The sequence below is a fragment of the Pygocentrus nattereri genome, chromosome 20, assembly GCF_015220715.1.
Source record: "Pygocentrus nattereri isolate fPygNat1 chromosome 20, fPygNat1.pri, whole genome shotgun sequence".
NCBI lineage: Eukaryota > Metazoa > Chordata > Actinopteri > Characiformes > Serrasalmidae > Pygocentrus > Pygocentrus nattereri.
The window spans coordinates 5331154-5343653 of record NC_051230.1 but is presented as its reverse complement, the minus strand read 5'-3'; the positions used below and the strand labels follow the sequence as shown (position 1 = coordinate 5343653).

The 12500-nt window shown below is 42.8% G+C and overlaps 1 protein-coding gene across 1 annotated transcript in view; it reads left to right on the top strand.

Moving 5' to 3' along the window:
* The window catches only part of sema4c (sema domain, immunoglobulin domain (Ig), transmembrane domain (TM) and short cytoplasmic domain, (semaphorin) 4C), a 128357-nt gene that overhangs the window by 53623 nt on the left and 62234 nt on the right, over nucleotides 1-12500 (top strand). Inside the window, exon 2 of the mRNA XM_037531769.1 lies at nucleotides 12242-12500. This exon is cut by the window's right edge and continues 216 nt beyond it. The gene's annotated coding sequence lies outside the window, so the exon portion shown is untranslated. The remainder of the gene's footprint in view (nucleotides 1-12241) is intronic.

The following is a 12500-nucleotide window of genomic DNA, read 5'->3' as shown; positions in this document are numbered from 1 at the left end:
GCAGACATGCCGTTTGGAGTGTGTTTAGACTACTAATGATATCCGCAGTGTTTTTAGAAAAGCATATTGAGACGTAATTTATCATGATATGGTTAAATATGAATATAAATATCGTCATATTCCTCAGGCCTAGTCAGGATCATGTTGTTAGTTGTGAACGTTAATCCTGGTTTTTCCTACAAAATCAGAAGGTTTGCCCTGAAAATGTACAGAAATAAACACACACACACACACACACACACACACACACACGGGATGCTGAGTTAATGAGTACAGCAGAGCCGCTAGCCAGTTTGATTGAGCCGGGAACACATGCCACATCATTGCCAGGTCAGAGAGGGTATCCCAGCATCCTCTGGGGCTGAGAGTATGGGGGCACACGTGTCTGGCCAGGTTTTAAAACACACACACACACACACACACACACACACACACACACACACAGTCAGTGTTCTTTTAAGCCTCATTAAAACAGCTGACAGCACAAGGTCAGAGTGAGCGAGAGACAGACACCTCATTCAGACAGTGAAAGAGAGATTTAGTGATAGATAGAGAGAGAGCAGAGAGAAAGGTGGGAGAGAGAAAGTGAGGTGGGTGCATGCATTAGAAAGAATAAAAAGGAATAACAGGTGAAAGAGGGAGGTCAGGAGACAGAGAGGAGGGATAATTACACAACGCGGTCAGTGTTTCAGTGACCCTCATTTTACATCTCTTTCTCTACCTCTTTATCTCTCTCTCTCTCTCTCTCTCTCTCTCTCTCTCTCTCTCGCGCTCTGCCTGGTTAGATTTGGTGATAAAGAGGCGGTTTTATCAGCCATGAATTAGGGCTGCGACTAATAATTGTGTCTATTACAGTCAACTTATTGAATATTTTTCAGTTGATTAAATATTCTAGTTATCAGAAGAGGTCATTTCACACGGGTGCGTTTGTGTGAAAAGTTTTGGAATCATTGTTAAGTTGCAGTGAAACAGATCAGACTGTAAAACTACGCGCTGCAGATTCATACTGGATTAAAATCACTCCACAATTATTACCGTCAGACTGTAAAACTACACACACTGCAGATTCATACTGGATTAAAATCACTCCACAATTATTACCGTCAGACTGTAAAACTACACACTGCAGATTCATACTGGATTAAAATCACTCCACAATTATTACAGTCAGACTGTAAAACTACACACTGCAGATTCATACTGGATTAAAATCACTCCACAATTATTACAGTCAGACTGTAAAACTACACACTGCAGATTCATACTGGATTAAAATCACTCCACAATTATTACCGTCAGACTGTAAAACTACACGCTGCAGATTCATATTGGATTAAAATCACTCCACAATTATTACAGTCAGACTGTAAAACTACACACTGCAGATTCATACTGGATTAAAATCACTCCACAATTATTACAGTCAGACTGTAAAACTACACGCTGCAGATTCATACTGGATTAAAATCACTCCACAATTATTACAGTCAGACTGTAAAACTACACACTGCAGATTCATACTGGATTAAAATCACTCCACAATTATTACAGTCAGACTGTAAAACTACACACTGCAGATTCATACTGGATTAAAATCACTCCACAATTATTACTGTCAGACTGTAAAATTACACACACTGCAGATTCATACTGGATTAAAATCACTCCACAATTATTACAGTCAGACTGTAAAACTACACGCTGCAGATTCATACTGGATTAAAATCACTCCACAATTATTACAGTCAGACTGTAAAACTACACACTGCAGATTCATACTGGATTAAAATCTCTCCACAATTATTACAGTCAGACTGTAAAACTACACACTGCAGATTCATACTGGATTAAAATCACTCCACAATTATTACAGTCAGACTGTAACACTACACACTGCAGATTCATACTGGATTAAAATCACTCCACAATTATTACTGTCAGACTGTAAAATTACACACACTGCAGATTCATACTGGATTAAAATCACTCCACAATTATTACAGTCAGACTGTAAAACTACACGCTGCAGATTCATACTGGATTAAAATCACTCCACAATTATTACAGTCAGACTGTAAAACTACACACTGCAGATTCATACTGGATTAAAATCTCTCCACAATTATTACAGTCAGACTGTAAAACTACACGCTGCAGATTCATACTGGATTAAAATCTCTCCACAATTATTACAGTCAGACTGTAAAACTATGCGCTGCAGATTCATACTGGATTAAAATCACTCCACAATTATTACAGTCAGACTGTAAAACTACACACACTGCAGATTCATACAGGATTAAAATCACTCCACAATTATTACAGTCAGACTGTAAAACTACACGCTGCAGATTCATACAGGATTAAAATCACTCCACAATTATTACAGTCAGACTGTAAAACTACACACTGCAGATTCATACTGGATTAAAATCACTCCCCAATTATTACAGTCAGACTGTAAAACTACACACTGCAGATTCATACTGGATTAAAATCACTCCCCAATTATTACAGTCAGACTGTAAAACTACACACTGCAGATTCATACTGGATTAAAATCACCGCACGTATATTATGGTCAGAAGTTGCACACTGATTCATTCTGGATATATGTGAAATAATAGTGTTTATGGTGGTTTTAGGGACTCGGGTCCTAGAGGTGATAAGGTCACTCTGAGGACAGGAACGTCAAGGTCTGGTAGTGCAGCTGATCAAACTCCATTTCATTACCCGGTTTTCATCAACACCCACTGGCTAATCAAACAAAGCACGACTTGCCGTCACATTGCTGAAACACACACACACACACACAGACACACACACATATACACACACACACACACACACACACACACACACACACACACACACAGTTAACAGGCATACACGAGCTGTCACACCCCCCAACTCTTTCACACACTCCTACTTCCAACACCATCAGTCACACTTAGAACACACACACACACACACACACACACAGTCTGATGAGAAACACACATACATGCTCTTTTACAGACACCCCCCCTCCCCATATACACACACACTTACACACACACCAGCTGCGTGGTCTCTCACTGACAGAGCAAACCAACACTAAACTTTAAATGTGACAGGCAGGTGTGAGAGGGTGGGGGGTTATGATTCCGTGGGTGGGGCTTATGGTGAGGTGGGTGTTCTTTATGACATGGGCGCTGTATGTGGTGGAGTTGGTGTGTTTTAATGTGAAGTGTGCAGGTTTCAGGATGGTTCTGGTTTAGTGTGAACTACATCAGGTTTAGGATGTGAGGAGTGGAGGTCATGGTGAGTTTGACGATAGGGATGAGATGGATGGATGGATTCTCTGTTGAGGTGGTGGTGTGCAGGGTGAGATAGGTGGGCTTTCTGCTCTGTTAGTGGGGTTAATGAAAGATTGTGGGTTTTCTGCTGGGGTGGGTGGAGTTTTTGGTGAGTTTGGTGGTATTTAGGATGTATTGGATGGGTTTGCTACTGAGGTGGGTGGGAGCTTATGGTGAGATTGGTGTATAGGATGTAATGGATCGGTTTTCTCCTGCAGTTGGTGGGGTTTATGGTGACTTTGGTGGTATTTAGGATGTAACGGATGGGTTTGCTGATGAAGTGGGTGGAGTTTATGGTGACTTTGGTGGTATTTAGGATGTAACGGATGGGTTTGCTGGTGGGATGGGTGGGATTTATGATGATATTGTTGTTGTTTAGGATGTGATGAATGAGGTTCCTGCTGCAGTCGGTGGGGTTTGTGGTGAGTTTGGTCTTTAAGATGTGATGAATGAGTTTTCTGCTATGGTTGGTGGGGTCTATGGTAGGTTTGGTGGTATTGAGGATAACATGCATAGGCTGGTGTTTTATGGTGAGATTAATGTTTACCAAAAGAAATGTTGTATAATGTGGTTGTCTTAGTTTATGGTGAGAATGGAAGTGTTTGAGATGGAGTTTTGAATGACGTGGTCAGGGTTTATGAGGAAGTGGTGGGCTTAAGGAGGAGATGGTGGGTTTAGTAATAAATCTACGAAATAAATACTTCATAGTGAGGCGGATGTGATGCATAGTGAGATCACCATGACTTGTGAATAGATTGCCTTGTTTCAGAATATAACAGGTGTTAACCTCTTCTCTTTGCAGCCTGAGGGTTTAGGGAATTAGGTCAGTGCAAGGGCCTGACCTTAAGGAGGGTCTGTGACCCCACTTCCCTCCAGCCTAAGTCATCAGGAGCTGGTTGGGTCCCTGTGACTGTTACTGCAGCGATTAAGTCGTTGAGAGTCCTCTCTCTGTGTATGAATGCACTTCTGTTTCTGTGTGAGCTTTGTTATGGCTTGTGAAATCTGTTCCAGCACAGATATAAATACTCATACTGAATGCAAATGAAGAGCTCAGAGGACTCTCTGTTACTGCCTTATTTATGCAGAGAACAATTTATTTGTTTATTTGCAGGAGAATGTTATTCAATGTTATGTACTTTGCAATGCAATAACATCTTGCTAGCTGTTGTGTATATTGCTGCGTCTTTTGGCTTCAGTTTCTGTTTGGCCCGTTTCTGAATTGGCTGGTGTCAGCTGGTGATTTTTTTCCTGGCGGTGGTCCATCCCTGCTCGGGGAAGAGTAAGTGTGTATTCTAAAACTGCGTTTGTGGGTTAGCGAAATAACTTTAGATTGAACAGTTACTTTCAGCTCTGCTCAGAGCTGCTCTCAAAAGCGAGGAAAACGCAGAATTGGGCTTTTAGAGGTACAATGCTCGTCACTAGGGCAATACCTTGAAGGTACCCTCAAGCATTTCACCTAAAAAACGGTATAAATTAGTACATCAGGGCCAGATAGCGCACCCTTGAAGGTACGTCTATGTCAATTGTACCTTCGGGACACTCTCTAACTTCATCCCGCTCCTCTGAGTGATAGTGTTAGGATGTTGACGGGCTTTTCTTCCACCTCCTGCTAGCCACTGGGCATTGTGTGACTTCAGAGGAGGAAGGGATGAAGGAGGGAAGGAAGGAAGGAGGGAGGGGAGTGCCTTGAGCGTGAGATGGGAACGATGTGTTTGTGTTTGGAAACGGAGTGTGTTCCTCCTCCATACGCTGGAGAGCTAATTACGACATCCGATCTTCGGCTCACTTTGTCCTTCTTTCACATCCACTACAACCCCCCCCCCTTTGTTGCACAGTGGGGTCGAAAGGTTGTAGGTCCGAGGGGTTGTGGGTTTAGTTTAGATAAGAGGAGGGTATGCTGACCCCAGCTGACAGGAACTGGACAGGGAGTGGACACACTACCATTGAAAAGGTTGGACTCATTTGATAATTGTTATTTTATCCAATAGGCTTACAGTGTAGACTGGAATATAAACCAGACACCAAATGGTATTTTTAAATGCCGTACTCTATTTTTCAAGTGTTTTTGCATCAACAGGAAAATGATGAGTTAGGATGACCGTAATTATATATTTCTGGTCATTTCTTTCAAGTTATCTGCCTTGAGAGAATCACCTCTTTTCAAATGCCAGGCATTCTGAATATTACTATTAGTTATATTCTTAATATGTTGTTCAGCTTTCTCCATTAATATGGAATCATCTGCTGGTCTCTTCATTGCTATGGGGACATGTGATGTCAGATAAACCACTGAAATTGTGTGTCTATTTGTGGTCATGCCCAAATAAGGAATTCCAGGTCTAAGCTGTTTTTCTTTATGGGAGAATGTGGTAAAAATAGTGCCACAGCTGATGTTTAATTCTGTGTACACTGTAGAAAACGAGAAGTTGAAACGATACAGTACCAGATTACGCAGCTTTTCTTGAGTTGACTCAGCTTGAGGACACCAGAGCTCACCCAACACAAACTTCTTAGTTGAGTCAAAGGTTCTCCCAGCTACCCAGTAGCTCACACAAAAAAAGGTACTAAACGGTCACTGGGGCAGCCCCCCTCTTGTCACAGGGTGGGACTCTTAATGGGTACATCTCAGTGCCTTTAGTCAGGGAACATAACTGAACCAAAAACCATATAATTGAAATTATATTTTCTAAGGTGTACTGACTCCACACATCCCGTCTCGTCTCCAGGCTTTTTGCTCTGTTGTTCTGTTTTAAACCGTTAAGCATTAAAAAGGTACAAATATATACTTTCACTGGGAAAAGCTTAAAACCACCGTTCAAACGTTTATTTACATTGCTTGTACCTTGGTGGATGAACAATGTACCTGCACAGAATCTTTATTTCTCACAGTGCACGTTCCCATTCGACAGTTTTCCTCTTGGGCTTCCGGAATTGGACAGCTATGGTACTGCTGGGATTCAAACTCACAACCTCCTGATGTTGGGATGAATTGTTAGACAGCTGCACCACATGAGACAACAGCATGCTTTAAAGTAAGATATTTTGGCCAGTTTTGTGATGTAGCAGTATTTGTTTTTCACGTCCTTAACAAAGCTGGAAAGCTGGAGAACCAGGTCCCGTTCATTGGAAAAATGGATGCAGTTTCTGTCATGCAGTAGACTTGGTAGTATTCTGGCTACTACGCAGGCATTGGCTAGTTGTATATTATCACCTACACTAGATTTGGCTAGTAGACTCCCACTTTCTGAGCTAAGATTAGTAGTAGTATCCCAACTTCTGTACTAGGAATAGATACAAATAGCTTTCCTGAGCTAATATTGCTAGCAGTATTCCAACTCCTTAGCTAGGAATGACCAGTCCCAGCTGTTGAGGCATAAGACGTCTGGTATTCTACCACGTCCTATGCTAGGATTGGCTAATAATTCTCTGCCTGGTACTTTAGAGGAGCTCGTTACATTCCTTGGAAAAATGGATGCGGTATAAAGCATATCGGCTTTGGAATACATCTGTTTACCACAGGATTGCAGTGATTTTTGAAAAACCATAGATTTTTCCCATAGAGATAAATATGACTTTCAAGGTCCAGACTACCAGCATCAGACTGGAATCCCTATATACATTTATCTTAATAAACTGGTGATGACTGGCTGGTATTATTGCCAAAGAAAATTCATTCCAAACTTGATTCCAGACTTTTGAATGGTACCATAAACAGGGTAGCAGAAACATAATATGGGATACATGAAACACGAAACTGGTCATCTCTCGATGGTTGACCCCTTTTCCCGACATCCACGCTGGCCAGTGGATTAAACATGACCAGTTGTTTTCCTCAGGGAAAAGCTGAATCAAAACACTCTGTCCCTGGCACACAACACACACACACACAACACACACACACACATACACACTAAGCATTTGTCCTCTGTCTTTCAACATTGGCCAAAATAGCCAACCCTGCTTTTGTCAGGATGCAATTTGATATAATAGGCCTGTGTCATCTCTAATTTGTAGGCGGTAATTAGCGCACTAGTGAAAACCCTTTTCCCTAAAGCAACTGCCAGAAAGGTCATTCAGCCCTGACTGCCGGACGAGCGCAATTTGTTCCTCCAGCTTCTTTCTGCAGTGAGAAAGCTCAACTCCCTCTTTCCGCCCAGCTTTGGGGACGCTGAGTGGGGTGGTTTTGTCGGAGCTGTGGGACGAGCCCTTTTGAACCTCCTGTTCAGTTTGCACAGCATCGCTCTACCTCCAGCCCGCTCCTTCCAGCAAACACAAAGAAAGCTCACATTTAAAAGCTGAAGGCTGCAGCTCCAGCCCCCTACGGTACGCAGAGCAAAGGCTACGGGATGGATTTGTTAAATTCCCACTTGTATTCTGACAAACGGCACCTCACGCAGTAGGATTGGCTGGTAGAATCCCTCCCACATCCTTCACTAAGTAGAGCTAGTGCGGTTGATACCACCTCCAGCATTGAATTTTGTTAGCAGTTTCTGTCATGCGATGGAATTGGTAGTATTCTGGCTCCTGCACAGGGATATTATCACCTGCACTAGCTTTGGCTGGTATTACCCCGCTTCCTAATCTAAGTTTAGTATCTTCTAGGAATAGAAGGAATAGTTAATATTGCTAGCAGTATTCCAACTCCGTAGCTAGGAATGGCTTGTCCTACCTGTTACTAGGGATGGCAAGCTAGGTAAGACTTCTGACACTGCACCAACGATTGGCTAATAACATCCTTGGTGAGCTAGGATTGGCTAGTAATATGCCATCTCTTGCACTAGTATTAGCTAGTAATGTCCTTGAATTTCAGCCAAGTTTGGCTAGTAGTGTTCCATCTCCTGAATTAGTATTTGCTGCTAGTGTCCTACCTTATTTGCTAGGATTTAGCTTGTAATATCCAGCTTCCTAAGTTTGGTGTAACGCCGGGGAGCGATGATGAGGCGGATGCACACGCTGAGAGAAGCAAGATTTATTAAAGGCAAATCCATACTCAGAGTCAAAACAGTCCAGGGTCAAGGAGCCAACACGGATAGATGGAGGGACAGACATAACGAAAATGAACACAGGATAAACAAACTGCAGCGGCCAGAAGAACAAACACCAAACTATCCAAAACAAAGACCAAACAGCACAATACAAACAAAGACCAGCGAAAGATGAGGGAAAAACACATGGTTTAAATACAGGGACAGTGTAACGAGACGCAGGTGGTTAACAAGAGGGTAACAGGTGAAAACAAACAAAGGCAGGGTCTGGAAACAAGGGGCCAGGACCAGGAAGGAAGCAAAACAAAAGCACAGACCAGACCGAAACCAAAACAAAAGCACATGGACCAGACCAAAACCAAAATAAAAGCACATGGACCAGACCGAAAACGAAACAAAAGCACATGGGTCAGACCAAAACCAAAACAAAAGCACATGGACCAGACCAAAACCAAAATAAAAGGACATGGACCAGACCGAAAACGAAACAAAAGCACATGGACCAGACCAAAACCAAAATAAAAGGACATGGACCAGACCGAAAACGAGACAAAAGCACATGGACCAGACCGAAACCAAAATAAAAGGACATGGACCAGACCGAAAACGAAACAAAAGCACATGGACCAGACCAAAACCAAAATAAAAGGACATGGACCAGACCAAAACCAAAATAAAAGGACATGGACCAGACCGAAAACGAAACAAAAGCACATGGGTCAGACCAAAACCAAAATAAAAGGACATGGACCAGACCGAAAACGAAACAAAAGCACATGGACCAGACCAAAACCAAAATAAAAGGACATGGACCAGACCAAAACCAAAATAAAAGGACATGGACCAGACCGAAAACGAAACAAAAGCACATGGGTCAGACCAAAACCAAAACAGAAGCACATGGGCCAGACCAAAAGCAAAACAAAAGTACATGGACAGGACTGGGTGGAGCCCATCATGACACTTGGCTACTAAAGCCAATTTACCACTGCACAGTACCGGCTCAACTTGACTCGACTCAACTCTATCCACCTTTTTTGGCTTTCTTTTAGGCAGACCTGGTACCTGGTACTCTTTTTGGTATCTTGGAGGTTCCGAATGAGCTGGGCTGATTCTAAAAGCTGATGTGGAAAAACAACACATATGCTAACGCTAGCTACCAGGTTAGCATACCCTTTCAGCAACAGGAGTCTCTGAACTTTCCCAAACTGGCCTGTTTTGTCTTCAGCAGTCTTTCGTTGTTTAGTCAGCCTCTTTTCAACAAAATTTGTCTCCTTCACCTCACGGCAGTTTTGTGTGGCGCTGCGACGACGACCAGCTGCTTTGAAAGGGATCTAGATCTGCGGTGGGAAGCGAAGTAGCTGGTAGCAAAAGCAAGTCGAATAGAGTCAAATCGAGCCATACCATGCGGTGGAAAAGCACCATAATGTCCTGCGAATGTAACCTGTAATGGAATCACTCCAGGTATCTTCCTTAGGGGACAAAATGTAGAACCCTGACTGCTCTAGTACGCCAGAACAAGGTGGCTAAGCTAGAAATTAACACGGTAGGGATCTGGGGGTCAGTTGGAGACAATGCCTCATCACGAGAACGAACTTGTAGCCAATCTTTGCTTAAGCCTTGGGTTCACTACATGACTTTTAAAGTCTTAACAGGTTATTAAAAGACTATCTCACATTATCCAGCTGGTTTTTGCTGTTTTTTTGGGGGGGCGATTAATCGGAATCAGAATCAGAATACTTTATTAATCCCAGAGGGAAATTGCGGTTATTATAGTTGCAACCATTTATGTAGAAGAATAAACACTTTAATAATTTATTGCAAATTTCTCTTTTTGTTTTATGTGCACAAGCTTCAAGTTCTTATGAATACAGTAAATGTCACGCCTACTGGCCGTTCCTTCATTCAGAGATCAGCTTCCCCGGAATATTGAGAAGCTGACTCTTCCCACACTCACACACCTGCCTACAATCTACTCATCAGCCAGCCTTTATAACCCGGACTCTCACTGCCTCGTTGCGAGGTATTGCCTCTCTCTGTGTCTTTATTAAGCTGTTATCACTGTGTTTTGTTTTTTTCTTGTTGTTTTGACTCTTTGCCTGTCTGTACTACGATTTTTGCTCTGTGGACTTTTGTTTATTAAAGATTCTCTGCATTTGCATCTCACTACCCTGTCCGAGTGTTACAGCAAAGTGGCGGTGACTGTGATAAAAAATATGAAACATCTTGTATAAAGCAGTTCAGATTATTGCACCTCTGAGTTATTGCACACAATTATTATTGAGTCTTGCACAGATGAACCACACATTGTGACACACATTGAGGCAGGAGTTAGAGTTTGATGGCCACAGGTAAGAATGACTTCCTGTGGCGCTCTGTGGTCATTTTGGTAGAACGAGTCTTGCACTGAATGAGCTCCTGGGTCTCATCACTAAAATATTGCTGCTGTTTTCTCTGCCATGTGCACTGACACAGCAGAGGTAAACGGGTTTAGGGGAGGCTCATGGATTTAAAAATGTGATCAGTTTGGTCATTTTTAGAGGTTTGAATGTACATAAACTCGATTGTGCTCATGCCTAGAGCTTCGCTCCACACATGAGAGACTTTGATTTTTTTTTTGTTTACTTTTTCTTTCGCAGAGTCCGTTCAGATTGAGACATTGACCGGTTTACACTAGATTAGTCAGAGTCGGGTCGAAACAATCAAGCATGTTTGATCAACTCTGACAGGTCTGAAATGCGTTCAGGAGGCCAGAAAGCGGAGTCTGCGCCCCTCACACACGACTCGACTCCCTCTCCAACTGTCCGCTCCGACTGACCCAAAAATCTGCAGACTAGCGCTGACCAGCACAGACTCGGCCAGGCTGAGAATTGGGGCTAAAATCAGGGTAAAAGTCTTGTAATGTAACCCCAGCTGTGAAAGGACATGATACCAATAGTCCGTCCTAGTGCAGATGGGTGAGGCTTTTGCTTGTTTGCTTTAAATATTGCTGGGAACAAAAACACCTTTCTAGAACTTTCTCTCCTTCCATCCGAGGAGATGTGCTCTCCATTGCTCCCCTATCGATCCAATAAAAGAGGGCAAGTGCTCAGGTATTAATACCTGCAACCCCTCCATTACTGACAAGTGATTTGCAGCAAACCAGCCGTGATCGCCGAAGCTTTCTTTCCTTCTCTCGTCTTCTTTTGGCAATAAAAAAATAAAATAAAGCAAAACAGAAATCAATAGCGGTGAGATTGTTGCTGCTCGGTCCTGCATTTCAATTTCGGTAAATGGCAGAAGGAGCGCAAACGTACCGCTGCTTATCAAGCCTTACCCTTCTTTTTCTTCCTTTTCTTTTTTCTTATCTCTACCTCGGTTAAAAAATACAGTGTGACATTTAATGCACGTTTAACACTCAATGAGTTTACTGGAGAATCCTGCAAATGTTATCACCTCTTTAATTTGCTTTTATAAACAGACACAAACAGGTGGGGTGCGATGATTAGACCCAACCTGCTAAAATCATTATGAAGTCATTATGCATTACTATCAACCCCCCCTCTTCATACCTTGCTGGTGGCCTGGCTAATAACACATTTTGCAATATGCAGCTAGTGATTATGATTCCAAACACAGCTCTTGTGTTTCCAGAGATGGGCCTCCCAGCGTGTTTGACACATCCCCTCAGAAACGATGGTGAGGCAGGCTGTGTTGACGTTGCCTTGTGCTGACAAGCGTTCACGGTTTAGTTGGTGCTCTGCCAAAACATTTCAGTAGCTTTGTTGGGCTCCGGACTCTGTCATTAAATCGCCTTGACAGACCCCTCCCCCTTACCAAACAATGTTCCAGTCCAATGGGACGAGGACAGTGAAAAGCTGCAAGACGTCCAATCTCTTCTCCTAATCATTTTTGTTGCGTTTGTTTGTGTCCATACAGGCTGACAGAGGCAGTTCCCTGACATCTGGAGTCTCCACCAATCCTTTGTCCAATCAGGACCAGTGCTGGCCAACTAGAACTACCAGCTGGCTGCTCAGAAGCACCCAGGATTACAAGGGGGCCAACTAGAGCCATCGCTGTCCATCCAGATCGACTGGTTGACCAGTCAGAAGTGTTACTGTCCAGTCTATAAATCATAACCATCTTTATTCATCCAGACCTACCATTCCTCCAATCAGAGCCATAGATTGAACTGGTA